General features: G+C 45.4%; 1 protein-coding gene and 1 long non-coding RNA gene across 5 annotated transcripts in view; one reads left to right on the top strand and one right to left on the bottom strand.

Annotated features, from left to right (window-relative positions):
• RFLNA (refilin A) overlaps window positions 1–18,050 on the top strand; it is a 244,657-nt gene that overhangs the window by 107,818 nt on the left and 118,789 nt on the right. The window lies entirely within an intron of this gene.
• On the bottom strand, window positions 10,567–17,002 carry LOC137204188 (uncharacterized). Its single transcript, XR_010933456.1, has 3 exons — window positions 16,560–17,002; window positions 14,623–14,738; window positions 10,567–10,944 (listed from the first exon to the last, which is right to left on the bottom strand). It is a non-coding gene; the product is annotated as an uncharacterized lncRNA (long non-coding RNA).

The following is an 18,050-nucleotide window of genomic DNA, read 5'->3' on the forward strand; positions in this document are numbered from 1 at the left end:
AAAACAAACTTCTGGTTACCAAAGGGGAAAGTGGGGGAGGAATAAATTAGGAATTTGGGATTAACAGATATGCACAACTATGTATAAAATACATAAACAACAGGGACCTACTGTAGAGCACAGGGAACTATACTCAATATCTTGCAATAACCTATAATGGAAAGAATCTGAAAAAGAACATCTATATGTCTATCTATGTCTATATATTATAACTGAATCCTGAAACTAATACAACATTATAAATCAACTCTACTCCCGTAAAATAAATAGTCACATGTGGCTAGAGGCTACCGTAATGAACAGCATTTAATTAAATTAAAATGAGCATTAATTAACTAACCTGTGGGCTAGCCAATGTCTCAGGTGCTCCATACGCAGCCCAGCACAGGTACAGAACATTTCCATTCCTGCAGAAAGTTCTACCAGGCAGCGCTGCTGGAGAGGATAAATGTCTTTCCCAATATCACACAATTAGAAAGTGGGAGAGTCGGGGTTTGAACCCGGTGTCTTTGGCTCGAGAACCTGAGCTTGGAACAACCATATTATAGGGACGTTCAGCATCTGCTTGTATCTGCCGGGGGTTGAAATGCCTCGTACGTTGGGTACACCTTAGTCCATCCTCATTTAACCCCTTCCTGTGAACACACGGTTTCTGGTTCAAATGCTCTTCCGACATTTTTGTTCAGCACTTAAGTGCATGCACCTGCTCAAGCTGACAGCGGAAACCAAACGTGCGTCACCCGAGGCAGTTCTGCTTCCCCGCTAGCTGCGTGGCACAAACTGGGCACCACTGTCTTCCCCCTGCTCTTTTTTATGTGTGTGTGGGCGCTCCAGTACTGGCTATTGTCAGGTGTCTTTATTTTTATTGTTTTTATTTATTAATTTTTTTGCCACACCGTGTGGCTTGTGGGATCTTAGTACCCCGACCAGGGATTGAACCCGGGCCCCTGGCAGTGACAGCCTGGAGTCCTAACCACTGGGCCGCCAGGGAATTCCCCTCCCCGGCTCTTTCATTAACTTCCCACGGGTGGGCGGAAGTCTTCCAAGGGGAAGGAGATAGAGAGCCGTGAAGGATCACATCAAAGGAAAGAAGTTTTTATCCGTCTCCTTGCCCTGCAACATTTGCTGCATCAGAGGTGCTGGTCTGCTGAGCCCAGTGTGGACACTCATCCAATTTTCCTCCTACTTTTTCTGTGGAAGTTTGCCAAGAAAATGACCTGTGTGACTGTAAGCACCGCGACAGCTCATATTCAACACTCAGCGCTGTTGCTCTAAGTGCACCCAGAGAGGAACCTGTCACCTCGCCTGAGGCAGGGACTGTTAATTCCACCTCCAGTTCCCAGATGGAGACCCTGAATATTTCAGCACCTCCCCGGGGTCACAGCCAGGGGATGGGGCAGCATCTGAACCCGGGGCCACCTGGCTTCAGGTTCTGGGCCCTTTACCCTGTGCAATCTTCCCCTTTATGTCCTGAATGTCAACCCAGAGGTCATTTTCTTTCCTTCCTCAAGTGCCTGTCACTTGCTGTTGTTACCAGAGGGCCAGTCTGCCTGGTGTAGCGAGGATGCTCCCTCTGCAGGTGAGCTGGGCTAAAGAAGGCGTGGCTGGTGAGCCCAGGCCTGTCTACTGTCACAGGATGTCCCCCGTCCCCTCCTCCTGGGTCTCTGCTCTGGGCCCGTGGAGGTCTCCCGGTAGGAGCAGCCTAGTCTGTGCCAAGCTCTGGGTTCCAGGGAATGGAGTCGATGTGTTTTCTGAATCAAGAAGGAAAACCAGGGCTTCCCTGGTGGCACAGTGGTTGAGAGTCCGCCTGCCGATGCAGGGGACACGGGTTCATGCCCCGGTCCGGGAGGATCCCATGTGCCGCGGAGCGGCTGGGCCCGTGAGCCATGGCCGCTGAGCCTGCGCGTCCGGAGCCTGTGCTCCGCGACGGGAGAGGCCACAACAGTGAGAGGCCCGCCTACTGCAAAAAAAAAAAAAAAAAAAAAAAAGAAGGAAAACCAGAGCTAGAAGGAATGTGAGGCACTGTGTGTCCCACCTAGCCCCTCATCCTCAGAGCCGCAGACAGCGGGGACCAGATAAATACAGACCTCATCAGGAAGCATCAGGAAGCTCCGCGGGCTGGGCCGCCCAACCCCAGGGCTCCCGGGGACCCGACCCAATGACATGCGTGTTACAGGCACCACCTGCTGCTTTGGCCACTGGCTTCATTACCATCACCTGTTATGCAGGCCTTGTGGATATTCCTCTTCACTCCAAGAAAGCTCCTTTTGTGCAGCTGCGAATTCCCAACCACAAGGGCCAGTGTACAGAACAAACAAACCGGCTAGAGGCAGACAGAACTTTCCAGAATTCCTGGCCTGGAGAGGCCAGCCTCCTCCTGAGCAGTGTGGTGTGTGCTACATTTCACAGTTTACAAAACGACTTTCTTTTTTTTTTTTGGTTTTCACAGGGAAATTTTTCCTAGGAAGGTTTGAGAAAGATAAATGATGCTCCAGGAGGATTTAATGGAAAATGTTCACTCGACTTTCTCAATTGCCTCTGGAGGCTCAATCGGGGCTGGCAAGTCCCTGCGGGCAGAAGGACAATTGTCCAACCTTCAGGGGAAAGTTTCCGGTTGCCTGACGGGAACTGAAATGCTGTCAAGGACAGAGAAAATATTTATTTTCAGCCTAGGGCAAAACGTTTTAATTCATAAACGTGTGAATTCCAGAGTCACAAAAGCAAAGTGTAAATTATTCAGGACTGTCTGCATTCTGCAGATGGATTGTGCAATAAGGGTGTTGAAACCAGAATGATAGGAATGAGAGAGATGTAGTTTATCATATAAGAGTCATGCTAAAATAAATACCGGAGAGGGTTCAGGGCTGGTTAAAATAAGACGCAGTGTTCTACCATGCGGCCACCTGACACTGACGCCCACCGCTGTTTCCACTTCTCCCTCTTGCCGTGTTTTGGCTTTGCTTCCATTTCTGGTATTTTCTTTCGGTTCATTTACTGTTCAAACAGCCCTGACTTTTCCGGTCACTTTCCATATTTAACTTTAACCCTTTCTCCCCCCATCCGTTCATCTGAAAAGCGCTTCTTTATTGCCCTTTTTCTACTTACACGGAGCTGATTTTTTTTTTAATCTTAAAAGATGTCTTTAACCATTAAGAAATGTATAAAAATTACAAAGAATTAAGAGGAAAGCAAACCCACAGAAATGGTCGAGGGAGGTCTCGTGTAATTCCTGCTTACATTAAAAAATCCTAAATTTTATAATGTTTGAAAGTTCAAACAGTACAGAAAAGTACAACGTGGAAAATGAACGCCTCTCCTCTTTCCTGCAGCCCCTCCTTCCTTGAGCTGCCCGATTTAGCAAATTAAGATACAGGATGCCCAGTTCAATCTGAATTGCAGATAAACAATGTTTTTTTTTTTAGTATATCCCACATATTGCATGGGACACACTTATGCTAAAAATTTTTGTTGATCTGAAATTCAATTTCAACTGGGCATCCTGTATTGTGTCTGGCAATCCTATCCCTTCCCCGCCTAGACCCTCTCCCCAAAGCACATCTGTGGGGTAAATCCCTAGCAGTAGGATTGAGGGTCAGAAGAATCTAGCTGAACTGAGACTGGGTGGGAGGAATTTACTGGAGTGAATCGAGCACTGCAGTGAGCTTCATTCTGCCAGTCTTCCTGTGGAACATTTTTTCAAGTGCTGGCGACAGCTGGATCCTTGCAACAAAGGAAACAATCAACAAACTGAAAAGACAACCTACGGGATGGGGGAAAGCATTTGCAAACCGTCTATCTGATAAAGGGTTAATACCTAAAATATCTAAAGAACTCCTACAGCTCAATAGCCAAAAACCAAATAACCTGATTTAAAAATGGGCAAAGGTCTTGGCTAGATATTTTCCCAAGGGATATATACAGATGGCCAACAGGTACATGAAAAGATGCTCAACATCACTCATTATCAAGGGAAGGCAAATTAAAACCCTGATGAAAAACCGCTTCACACCTGTTAGGATATCTGTTATTTCAAAACAAAATAAAACAGACAAACAAAAAACAAATGTTGGTGAGGATGTGGACAAAAGGGAACCCTTGTGCACTGTTGGTGGGAATATAAGTTGGTGCAGCCACTATGGAGAACAGTATGGAGGTTCCTCAAAAAATTTGAAATAGAACTACCGTACGATTCAGCAATCCCACTCCTGGATATATATCCAAAGAAATTGAAATCAGGATCTCGAAGATGCAGTGTTATTCTCATTATATGCTCAGGGCAGCATTATCCACAATAACCAAGGTATGGAAGCAACCTAAATGTCCATTGACAGACAAATGGATAAAGAAAATGTGGTGCCTAATTCGATGAAATGGTCTTCAGCCACGGGAAAGCAGGAAATACTGCCATTTGTGACAACATGGAGGAACCTGGAGGACGTTACCCTAAGTGAAATAAACCAGATACAGAAGGACAAATGCTGCATGATACCACTCACATGATGAATATAAAAGAACAGACCTCAGAAGCAGACAGTAGAATAGGGGTTGCCAGGGGCTGAGGGGAGGAGGGAACGGGAAGGATTTGTCAAAGGACACAAAGTTTCAGTTAGAGAAGGTGAATAGTAAGTCCTAGACACCTCCTGTACACCACAGTGCCTGTAGCTGACAACACTGTACTGTGTGCTTAAAATTTTGCTAAGAGGGCAAGTTTAATAAGTGTTCTTATCACACACCCAAAATAAGAGGCAGGAGGACACTTTTGGAAGTGATGGATACGTTTATGGCATTGATTGTGGTGATGGTTTCAAGGGTGTGTACTTATTTCCAAAGTCATTGAGAGTGGACTTAAAGATGAACAGTTATTTATTTTAATATCTTTTTTGGAATATAATTGCTTTACAATGGTGTGTTAGTTTATGCTGTATAACAAAGTGAGTCAGCTATATGTATACATATATCCCCATATCCCCTCCCTCTTGCGTCTCCCTCCCACCCTCCCTATCCCACCCCTCTAGGTGGTCACAAAGCACCGAGCTGATCTCCCTGTGCTATGCAGCTGCTTCCCACTAGCTGTCTGTTTTACATTTGGCAGTGTATATATGTCCATGCCGCTCTCTCACTTCGTCCCAGCTTACCGTTCCCCCTCCCCGTGTCCTCAAGTCCATTCTCTACGTCTGCGTCTTTATTCCTGTCCTGCCCCTAAGGATGAACAGTTTTTTAAAATGTGGGCAGATCATATTTAAGTGAGCGAGTGGGATAGGAAGACAGAGAGTCACAAGATGGGCAGCGTCTTAGGAAATGGATTTTACTTGGAGTCTAAGGTTTGAATGATATTGGCCATGTTGAATTCATGAAAACATTGTGTCTTGCCGAATCTTATCTCAAAACATAAGGTTTATTATTTAGCACTCGAAGAACTGATGTATTTAAAATTCTCATCAGTGCTGGAATCTGATCATGCTGGTCCAGTGGACCAGAGAAGCAGTGTTTCATTTCTGTCTTCTCTCAGTTTCCTCCCGATCTCTGGATCCCCTCTGGACATTGGCTAGTAGTTGGACATCATTATCGTCCCGTTCGATCTGGTGTTCTCACCACCTGCTCTTCCAGTGGTGGGTTTGGCGCGTGTATTTACACACCTCCCACTGTTTGTTTTCAGATTAAATATGTGCAAAAGAAGCAAAGGCCATTCCTCGTTTGCTTTGCCTTGTGAAGCCCGGCCAGGTGAAGGGATGGACATACGAACCTGAATACACCCAGCGCCCACCCCCCACCCCCCCACCCCTGCCACCTTCCCATCACCGGGGTCCTCTGAGAACCCTTGGCCCTTAACCGTGCTTTTTAAACTTTCTCAGTAATTGCAATCCATTTTAATATTCCAATCCGTTATGCTCACACACATGTACAGAGGTGAGAGTCAAAATATTTAACATCTGGGAAGGCCAGGAGGCTGACCCATCAGAATTTGGTCTTAAAGCTGAGCCAGGTTTTGGAAGCCCCCTGCTGTGCCAGAAGTTAACCCTTTTGTTGCTGAATCTGAGTGAGGTTGTGGGGAGAGGGTATCCCAAGACAGCAGGAGGGCACGTGGGCAGGCAACAGCTGTCTCCCAACCAGTAGAAATGCATTTTGGTATTTTAACCACGGGTACAGTTGTAGTGCTGAATGCCAGCTGGATCGCAACTTTGCATATGTATAACTAAAACAAAAATTCCATAAAGCAATATTTACCTTTTCTGCTGTGACACTCTCTGACATGTTCTGCCTTATTCTGTTTTGTTCCATTCCATCCCACCCCAACCCATTCTTTCATTTAAAAAAATGCTGACCCAGAACTTCTAAATTGATTTCACAACCCACTGATTGGTCATGACCCACAGTTTGAAACACTTCTCTTTTCTGGTAGCTCTCAGAATTCCCCATGCCTAAGAAATAGCTGGGAAGCTTGTTACAAAGGCAGAGTCCCCATTCTAATTCTGCTCACCTGCAGCCTGCATTTCAGAAGTCCCCAAAGTCCCCAAAGTGATGCTGATGAGGAGGGTGGCTTAAAGAACCACTCGTGCAAAAACACACGTCCACATGTTACCAAGTCCAAGCTCGCCGCACGACAGGCCAATAAACCAGGAGATGAGGTGTTGAGGCAGGAAATAGCAACTTTATTCAGAAAGCCATCTCCGAGAAGACGGCACACTAATGTCCTAGAGTACCATCTTATCAGGGTCTGGATCATAGTTTCTTTTATAGAGCAGAGAGGGGGTGGAGGTGAGGAAGTAAAGTAAAAAGGCCATAAGTCTCGCAAAACATCTCCTGGTTTGGCCAGCCTTGGGGAGGGGATGTGTTATTTCTTCTTTCTTGCAGCCATTCACAGGTAAGCAGGGTCAGAATGTTTCCCTGTGAGCTGAACAAAAGTACTTTAGTTTAACGCTTAGGCAGAGGGGCAGGGTTCCCCAAGGGAGGCCATTATGTATGCCAATAGCTATAGACAACATCCTTTTAGCCATTACAGTAACAAAAGCAACAGAGCAAAGGTTAAAGTAAACAGATCCAACATGGAGTCAGATTTTGTTCTTCCCTGTTACATACACTGGGAAACACACACACACACACACACACACACACACACACTTTTCTGGATACTCTATGTTATTTCATTTATCTGTGTGTCCAATCTGTATCGATGCAGGGAAGGTATTTTTAGTTGCAAACAAGGAAAACTCAATAGAACGGATTAAAAAAATGCAATGAATTGATTGACTTATAATTGAGAAGTCTGGGGCTTCAGGCAAGGTGGGATCTCACAACCCAGATGAAGTAGGCAGGACCTGCCTTCTCTCTCTGCATTTACTGTCTCTGCTTTCTTTGTCTTGGCACCACCTTGGTTTGAATCCAGGAGCTTCCAAGGTTACATGCTTCCTTGGTCATATCCAACAGGAAAAAGAGAGAATCTACATAAATAGGCATTCCAGAATTAGGTGAAGTTGTCCTTCTGTGATCTGATTTGAACCCAGCACTGGGGTAGGAGAATGGAACATGCAGACTGGCTTGTGCTAATCAGATGTCACCCTAGAGGTGGGGATAAGGTCAATCCCACCTAAACTCTGGCTATTCAGGGTGCTCTTTGGGAATGGGAAGGGGAGGTTGGATGCTCACGATGGCAAGGAATCAACAATTGCACCTCCAGGGACTTCCCTGGCAGTCCAGTGGTTAAGACCCTGTGCTTCCAATGCAGGCGGTGTGGGTTCGGTCCCTGGTTGGGGAACTAAGATCCCACATGCCGCACAGCGTGGCCAAACAATTAAAAAAAACACAACAAACAAAAAACAACTACACCTCCATTTACGGAGACCACACCTTTTTGATGATTACAGCTTTTAGTATATTTTACTATCTCATGGCTGTTCTTTTACAATTTCATGGCTTTTCATGTTAGGTGAATTTTAGCATCAGCCTTTCAAGTTATATTATGAACCCTCTTAGGAGGTTGCTTGGAATTGCATTGAAGTTCTGGATTAAAGTGGGGGTGAAATCAACATCTTTACGATGTTGAGCCTTTTTACCCAAAGAACAAGATAAGTCTTTCCATTTTTCAGGTCTACTCACGTTCTCCAGTGAAGTTTTATAAGTATTACCACATAGATCTTGGGTATTTCTTGTAACTTTATGCCTCAGTATTGTGTGTGTGTGTGTCTGCTTTTTGTTGTTGACATGGATAGATCTTTTGGCCCCTGACATTGTGTAATTGATTGAGGCTGCCATAAAAGAAAGTTACTGGTGTTTGTGTATTTATCTTGTATTTGGACACCCTACGAAACCTTCTTAGTTATAACACTATTTCAGCTGGTTCTCCTCATGGGAATCTTTGCCCCCTTTCTCTCCTCAGATGCTCTGCAGTTTGTCTCAGTCTCTTCTCTCAGGAGTGGTTTCTTTTCTTTTTCTTTTTCTTTTTTTCACTAAATGAATATTACCATATTGCTTGCTCTCCCAAATTTTATTTTATATTTATTAATTTGTATTGGAGTGTAGTTGCTTTACCATATTGTGTTAGTTTCTACTGTACAGCAAAGCGAATCAGCTATATATATACATATATCCCCTCTTTTTTGGATTTCCTTCCCATTTAGGTCACCAAAGAGCAATGAGTAGAGTCCCCTGTGCTATACAGTAAGTTCTCACTAGTTATCTGTTTTATACATAGTAGTGTAAATATGTCAATCCCAATCTCCCAGTTCATCCCATCCCCCTTCACCCCCTTGGTAACCATAAGTTTGTTCTCTACGTCTGTGTCTCTATTTCTGCTTTGCAAGTGAGTTCATCTGTACCATTTTCCTAGATTCCATCTATAAGCGATATTATACGATATTTGTTTTTCTCTTTCTGACTTACTTCACTCTGTATGACAGTCTCTAGGCCCATCCACATCTCTGCAAATGGCACGTAAGTGGTTTCTTAATCCTCAGTTCCCTCCACCTCTTCTTAGAGCTTTTCCCTCTTTATTCTTCCTGCTTCATCCTACACCATCCGGCCCCTACCAGAACTCCTCCATTCCATGAGTCAAAATCATATTCAACATCTTCAGGTTTCATGGGTAGTATGAAGTGGACATTTTCCCGTAAACCTCTCTTAATATATAAAATTCTTTGCGGGATACCACTGAGGGCTGTTATTTACAAGCTGCCAAACTGTGGGTAATAATTGTTCTCATACTTGGCATCAAGTTTAACTGCCTAATGGGGACAGTGGAAATACCACTGTGTGTCTGGAGAGAGAAACTATTTCAGGGGTTGGGGGAGGGTGTAATTTGGCCCTCCTTGTTAAAGCTCCAGTAAATATTCTCCTGCCACTGCTTTTGGAGATAGAGAGGCATCCCGCCCCCGACCTCAAACTTTATTAGATTTTTAAAAGATTGCATATTTTACTCTCTGCAGCAGGTCAGATAGCATAAAAACAGGTTGTTAATCGCAGCAGTTCAAGTAACAGAAAGATGTTAATAATCCCCTTACCCGTCATCTCACCCCCACCCCACGTTTAGCGTGTATCCTTCTATGCCATGTTTGTACATAGGGGCATGTTTATTTTTTTTTAATGGAAGTATAGTTGATCTACAATATTGTGTTAGTTTCAAGTGTACAGCAAAGTGATTTGGTTATACATGTATATGTATATATCTGTATTCTTCTTTCGATTCTTTTCCATTATAGTTTATTACAAGGTATTGAATATAATTCCCTGTGCTATACAGTAAATCCTGTGGCTTATCTGTTTTATGTACGGTGGTGTGAATCTGTTAATCCCGTACTCCCAATTTATCCCTCTCCCCTTCCCCTTTGGTAACTATAAGTTTGTTTTCTATGTCTGTGAATCTGTTTCTGTTTTGTAATTAAGTTCATTTGTACTGTTTTTTAGATTCCACATGTAAATGATACAATATAGTATTTGTCTTTCTCTGTCTGACGTACTTCACGTAGTATGATAATCTCTAGGTCCATCCATTATTGGTTTTGATTTTTTCTTTTTTTTAATTATATCTTTATTGAATTATAATTGCTTTACAATGTTGTGTTCGTTTCTGCTGCACAACAAGCTGAATCATCTATATGTATACCTATGTCCCCTCCCTCTTGTGTCTCCCTCCCACCCTCCCTATCCCACCCCTCTAGGTGTCACAAAGCACCGAGCTGATCTCGCTGTGCTATGCGGCTGCTTCCCACTAGCTAGCTGTTTTATACATGGTAGTGTATATATGTCCATGCCACTCTCTCACTTCTTCCCAGCCTCCCCTTCCCCCACTGTGTCCTCAATTCCGTTCTCTCTGTCTGCCTCTCTATTCCTGCCCTGCCACTAGGTTCATCAGTACCATTTTTCTAGATTCCATATATATGCGTTAATATACAGATATGCGGTATTTGTTTTTCTCTTTCTGACTTAACTTCACTCTGTATGACAGACTCTAGGTCCATCCACCTCACTACAGATGACTTACTTTGCTTAGTATGGTCATCTCTAGGTCCATCCATTATTGGTTTTGATTTTTAAAAAAAATTAGAGTATACTATTCACCTTACAACCTGCTGTTGTTTTCAAAAACTTTAAATTTTGGAATAGTTTTAGATTTGCAGACAAGTTGCGAAGAGTTCCCACATAGCCCTCACCCAGTTTCTCCTATGGTACATTTGTCAAAACCAAGAAACCAACTCCAGTACATTACTGTGAACTAAACTCCATCCTCATTCACGTGTCACCCGTTTCCCCCCAATATCCCCATCCAGGGTGCCACACTGCATTCAGTCGTCATGTCTGCTTAGTCTCCTCCAATCCGAGACAGTTCCTTAGTTCTTTTATGTCTCTCATGACCTTGACACTTTTGAAGAATACCGGCCAATTATTTTGTAGAATGCCCCTCAGTGGGTCTTTGTTTGATTTATTTCTCTTGCGTAGACTCTGCGATAGGTTCTGGGGAGGAAGAACACAGGCAAATTCTCATCACATCCTATCAGCAGTACATGCGATCATCCCGTTGCTGATGAGGTTAACCTTGATCACGTGCTCATGGTTTTTTAACTTGGTGTGTCAGTTACCTCTTCACGTCAACACGTGGCCCTCACGCATTCTTTTCAACAGGTGCATAATATTCCATAGTGTTGATGAAACAGGGTTCGTTCAAGTCTTCCAGAGTTCTCATATAAATGTGAAAATAATGTGAAAGCTCTCGACTCGATACCTGGATAAGAGTGATTCCCAATAGGTGTGTTGAACTGGAAAGACACCCGTATGTTTACTGTGGGTGAGACTTAAAGCTGGGGAGGTCCCAGTGCAGGGGGAAGTGCTAGATAGTAGAGGGAGCCTTCAAGGAGGGGAGGATGGGTCAGCAGAGGCCAGTGGTGCCCAGTGGGGAACCTTCCAAGAAGTGTGTAAAGGGCTGTAAGAGTGATGGGGCCATAGTTATGGCTTCAGCGCAGAGGAGCAAAGAAAGTTATTATAAGTGGTGGGATGCAGAGAGGGTCAGGTGAGGCCAAGGCGGACCACGGGGAAGACCTTAGGAAAGACTGGGTGAAAGCCCATTTTGATCCAGGCGCAGGAGGTAAGGCAGCGACATCTTCGCTAAAGGGGCAAACAGAAGGAGGAAACTTTGGGAGCCGGGAGGCCTCTGTCTTTTGTCACATTACCGTGTACCATCTCCGAAGGGATACGCCAACCTGCTGTAACATCGCCTTGGACAATGCACACGCCACTCCCGGTGGGTGGAGGGTAGGTCCTGCAGAAGTGACGGATCCAGATGTTTTCCAGAAGCTCTTTGTTTCGTGTGGAGGGCTGGGATCTCCCCTTTCCTTCCACCAGATGAAGGCCATCTACCCTCACCCCTTAGGAAATCTGGAGCCTATATTCCAGCATAGCTTTGTCATTGAGATGTCAGTGTTTGCATACACACTCGACAGTCACCCAGCTTTTGACAATCAAAAGTTGAGGGTCACTGCAATTTTCTCTTTCTCAACAGACGAGGTGCCTTGGATGTTTGTGGCTGAGAATTCCCTCCGCCAGCCCTGTAACTGCTGCCTGATCCCCTTTCTTCTCCACCTGCCCCCCACCCCTCCCGTCCCAAGCAGACAGAAACCAGATCCCGCCCCCCTGCCCAATGAAATTTCAAATCAGGAACACAGGAGGCTTCGTCTAAAAGGTAACTGATGTCAGAGGAAGCCAATTCAATTTCCTCCTGGAGGACAAAGCCGATTTCAGACCTAATGATTGCATTTTTCTCTAACATACTAATTTCAGAGATGTTTCCCCAGGCAGACCCAGAGTCAGCCATCCTTTCTGATATGGGGTCAGATCTCTCAGTGGTACTGCTGCTTCGCTGCAGTGGTCCTGCAGACCTCAGCCATCAGAAATACATCCTGCTTTCTTAAAATGCTGTTACGTTATTCCACTGGGCTACTCCGCACTTAGCAATCTGACTTTATCAAGCAGCGCCTGTGTTAGCAGTTGCTAGCAGTGACCAGCTTCAGCCGTTCTTAGAGCGCCAGCTCTCACCCCACCTGTTGGAAGGAGAGTGGCTGTGTCCCTTTCAGATGCTTTGATGAGAATGTGATTATTTTATAATCAGGATAACTGATTCTTTTCTTCTTCTCTTCATTGAGGTGAAATTCACATGACATAAAACTGACCATTTTAAGTGGAATAACTCAGGGGCACTTAGTACATTCGTGATGTTGTCTAAGCATCACCTTTATCTAGTTCCAGTCCATTTTTGTCACCCCAGGAGAAGACCCCATACCCATTAAATAGTTGCTCTGCATTCCCCCCTCCCCCAGCCCCTGGACACCAACAATCTCCTTCTTATCTCTTTGAATTGGCCTATTCTAGATATTTCATAGAAAGGCATCGTACTGGGACTTCCCTGGTGGTCTAGTGGTTAGGAATCCATGCTTCCACAGCTGAGGGAGGGACTGGGTTCGATCCCTGGCAGAGGAACCAAGATCCCACAAGCTGTGCGCATGGCCAAACAAAATAATAATCAAGAAAAGGAATCATACAAAATATGTGACATTTTGTGTTTGGCTCCCTTCCCTCAGCACGACGTTTGTGAGGTTCACCTACATGGTAGCATGTGTCAGAATTTCATTCATCTTTATGGCTGAATAATATTCCACTCTATAGGTAGACCACAATTTATCTGTTCATCCATTGATGGACATTTGAGTTGTTTCCACTTTTTGGTTATTTTGAATAAAGCTGCTCTGAACCTTTGTATACATATAATTGAGGAGTGAGTGATTCTTTTTTTTTTTTTTTTTTTTTTTTGCGGTACGTGGGCCTCTCACTGTTGTGGCCTCTCCCCCGTCGCGGAGCACAGGTTCCGGATGCGCAGGCTCAGCGGCCATGGCTCACGGGCCCAGTCGCTCTGCGGCACGTGGGATCTTCCCGGACCGGGGCACGAACCCGTGTCCCCTGCATCGGCAGGCGGACTCTCAACCACTGCGCCACCAGGGAAGCCCTGTGAGTGATTCTTGAGACAGAGGGTCAGCGAGACCGCTCTCTCCCCAAGGAAATGTTCCCATACTCCTTTCTTTTCCTGGTGGCTTCACACAGTTTTCTGCATTACTTCCATGCATGGCCACTTATTGGATTATTAGAGTTTTCTAAATAATCATAATGCTATTAATCAGCCTCTAGAATAATCTTTGCTCATTGCCACCACTGTCCATGTTAATAAAATACTTCAGTGCTAGGGACTTCCCTGGCAGTCCAGTGGTTAAGACTTCGCCTTCCAATATAGGGGGTGCGGGTTCGATCCCTGGTTGGGGAGCTAAGATCCCACGTGCCTCAGGGCCAAAAAATCAAAACATAAAACAGAAGCAATATTGTAACAAATTCAACAAAGACTTAAAAAAAATACTTCAGTGCTAGGAAGATGCTTGGAATGCTTATGGCGGTATACATAGCTTATTGTTAGAGAGACAGGCTTAGGTTAAACTCCTGGCTCTGCCACTTACTAGCTGGGGAAACTGAGGTGGTTCACTGAACAGCCTCACCAAGGTGTTAATGGGTAACTGAAAAACGAGCATTAAAAATCACACCCACCTCCCAGCATTCCTGGGAGAGCAAATGAGGTGAGGAATATAAAATGCTGAGGACAGTCCCTGGCACATGGTGAAAGCTGACCACATGGGGGTTATTTTTCTTATTATTCTGTAACAGTGCCAGGTTTGGTGGTGGGATCTAAGCATACTGAGTTCTATTCCGGGCTAGCTGTGAGATCTTGCACAAGTGGTCCTGTGGTCTAGGATTTAGGACTGCTTATGGGATGATAGGGTGACGTATTTGGGGATTCCGTGAGATGTTCTGCGTCTTAAGAGATCAGCTGTCCATTTCTTTGGAGCAGTCTTTGCATATCCTGCCTGGGAAGGAGATGAGAGAAGCCCAGTACGAGCTCTCTCGCTGTCTGTCCGTATCTTTCTGTGGTGTCCATCGCGGTCTCTCCTGACTCTCTGGCTCCCTCTTTCAGACCCCCTGCTGAATCAGCCTACACTTCCCCTGGCTCCACATTGCTTATATGTGACACCAATCTCTTCTAAACACAGGCAGAGCTCAAAATCCGTTACAGAAACACCCAGAAAGTCTGTATGTGGTTACCTCTGAATCGAACCGAGCCAAGAGGTTGGGACTGTTTCTTGTTTTAACTGTATCGTTATTGGTGTTTGATCAGGTACACGCTGGCAAGGCAAAGCTCTGTGCGTCCAGGCAAAAGACTAAAAGAATCGGAAAAAGGTGAATTTCACATGTTTTGCATTTAGAACAGGTAGTTTCCCTAGCCTGCAAAGAAACTGAACATTGAACTCATTGGCATGACAACACTTTGTAAGGTGGGGTAGATGGGAATGTGTCATTAAGGAAGATACTTGAGGCAGAACGTATTGGTTTTCAACCCAACAGCCGTGTGCCTCTTCCATGCCCACTGCTCCCCCGCGCAGATGTGGGTAAATCCTGATCCGTTGATGCAAACATGTGGCTCCATCCCTTTTTCCTGTTTCTGGCTTAGACATGGACATGTGACCAGTTCTCGCCAATGAGGTGTGAGAAGTCTCCTGGGGGCTTCTGGGAAAGGATTCTTAGCTCCTATAGAGACACAAGGAGGAGATAGCCCCCTTTCCACTTCTGGATGTTGTGTGTGGATGTTTGCCTGGAGCTGTGGCAGCCACCTTGAGACCATGAGGGATGCCATTGAGGATGACAGTAAGAAAGATAGAAGGAACCTGAGTCCTCGATGCCATCAGTGAGCTGTTGAATTAACCAGCCCTGGAACCACTCTACCTCTGGATGTCTTGCTAGGGGAGATGATCAATGGCTTCATCATTGAAACACTTTGTTTGGGCTTCCCATTACTTCCAAAGAAGCACATGCCAACTGATTCAATGACTCCAAATCATGTGGAATAGAAGTAACAGGTGGGACAACTGGTTGACCAGTTGCGTCTAGGGAAAATACCATACCAGTTAACCCACTGTCACCTGCTTCATCAACCTGTGCCTATAGAATGAGAAGTTCCACTGCCTTTTTATAGCCAGGTCACAAGCCTGCATCTTCTCCAGCCTCCTTGAAGGAAATGAGCTTCTTCACAAGGACCCCACGGGGAGTTTCAAGAGGAGTTCCCCACAGAAACAGCAGAAAGGAAGAGGTCACTCAGTCTCTCCCTCAAACCTTCTCATCTGAATGCCACCTTCTCTGTTCAATGGGGGCAACATAAATACCTGCAACAGGAGATCGTTCTGGGGAACGAAAGAGCTAGTAATGATTGTTAAGTGCTGAGGACACTGCCTGGCACATAATAAGCAGTCAGTAAGCATGGCTACTGTTATTATTCATTCTTCTCCTCTTTGACAGGCGATGTCTTAAGCAGGGATGCATTTAGCTTACACGTCACACAGTCAGTCTGTAATGTTTGAGGGATGTCTTCTAACAGGACTAGAGACCTTGACAAAGGAGGGGAAAAGGGTAACGGGACAGGGAGAAGAAAGAGTGAGAAGAGGTGGAGAGAGAGCAGGAGGGAAGGAGGGGAGGAAGAAAAAGCAGCCAATGTCAAGGAGAGGGGGGCAGGGGGTCCACAGGGAACATCATGCCCTGGCTAGCAAAGAACATTCCCGGGGGGAGGGGGGCTGCGTTCAGATGTGGTCATCACTGATCTTTAATTCCTGATCAATCAGCCCCTCACTGGGTTCTTGCCCTAGAGACAGCCGGATGTCCTCTAATTGGGAGCAGCTGAGACGCAAGGTCTTTTGCAACATATATTGTTTCCAGGGCCTCCTTCTTCCTGTGGCTTCTGTTTTTCTTATTAAATGCTGCTTCTAAATTTGTAGCTGAAAAAAAAGACGGTGAGATGGCCAGGGAAAGCATGAGTCCTCCCAGCCCTGTGCTTGCGCCCCGCAAAGGAGAGCTGTAGGTCTCTGCGTCCAGAGATGCTTTCTGGACATGTAGTTTACAAATGGCCTGGCGCAGGGAGCTAGGCCTTTCATCCAAGTGTCCAGATTAATGTTGCCTCTGAGTGTTTGAAGGAGCCATGAGGTCTGACTTACCCATAGCCCTTCCTTTCTGGCTGAACCCCCGTAGGTCTCTCTCTGTCGTTATATCTGGGGAACTTCTCAACAGGAAGAGAGAAGCCTGTTGTCAAAAATTCCATGAATTGATGTCAGCTCAGCAGCCACGAGGAATATTGGGCCACGTGAGGCATGTTCTGGGACCCCAATATCTCTCCACCATTTCCTGAGCTGGAAAGTGAAGGGAACAGGAAGGAATTCACGTCCTCTGCCAAAGCTCAGAGGCTGCAATGAGGTGAAACGCACCAGCCACAACAGGGGAGCTGGCCTAGAGGCTTGGGTTTCCTGCTTGTGTCCTGGGAACACATCCCCTGAAAATCTAGAACCCCATGGGCATCCTAGGGTTAATGCTACAAGCCCCAGGTCAAGCATGCGGCTTTGGTGTGCCCTGGGGAGCTTGCAGCTGGTCTGTGAGGGTCATCCAGTTCCCAGCAGTAGCTATGTCTCCACCCACATGGAGCTGTCACACTTAAATGTGAATTCTCTGTCGTTTCCAAGCTCAAGATCAAGGGCCTCCCTGTCTCCCTCCCCCAACCTGTGGCTGGTCTGAGGTTAACCTCGGTATTGATAAGGCATCGTCTGAATGACTCTGGGAAAACTGTGAGTCAGTGACATCTAGTTGCCTACCTAAATAGCCATTCTCTCCTTGTTCATCAGAAAGAGAGTCCGGATAATGTGCCCAACCACAAACTGCATTCCTTGGCTTCGCTTGTGGCTCAGTGTATGCCCTTGTGACTGAGTTCTGACCAGTGGAAGTGAAAGTGTGGCACGGCACTTCCAAGAAGTCTTCTTCTTTTTTTAACATCTTTATTGGAGTATAATTGCTTTACAGTGGTGTGTTAGTTTCTGCTTTATAACAAAGTGAATCAGTTATACATATACATATGTTCCCATATCTCTTCCCTCTTGCGTCTCCCTCCCTTCCACCCTCCCTATCCCACCCCTCCAGGTGGTCACAAAGCACCAAGCTGATCTCCCTGTGCTATGCGGCTGCTTCCCACTAGCTATCTATTTTACATTTGGTAGTGTATATATGTCCACGCCACTCTCTCACTTCGTCCCAGCTTACCCTTCCCCCTCCCCATGTCCTCAAGTCCATTCTCTACGTCTGCGTCTTTATTCCTGTCCTGCCCCTAGGTTCTTCAGAACCATTTTTTTTTTTTTAGATTCCATATATTTGTGTTAGCATATGGTATTTGTTTTTCTCTTTCTGACTTAACTTCACTCTGTATGACAGACTCTAGGTCCATCCATCTCACTACAAATACCTCAGTTTCATTTCTTTTTGTGGCTGAGTAATATTCCAATGTATATATGTGCCACATCTTCTTTATCCATTCATCTGTCAGTGGACACTTAGGTTGCTTCCATGTCCTGGCTATTGTAAATAATGCTGCAGTGAACATTGTGGTACATGACTCTTTTTGAATTATGGTTTTCTCAGGGTATATGCCCTGTAGTGGGATTGCT

This window comes from Pseudorca crassidens, chromosome 12 (assembly GCF_039906515.1).
Source record: "Pseudorca crassidens isolate mPseCra1 chromosome 12, mPseCra1.hap1, whole genome shotgun sequence".
Lineage (NCBI taxonomy): Eukaryota > Metazoa > Chordata > Mammalia > Artiodactyla > Delphinidae > Pseudorca > Pseudorca crassidens.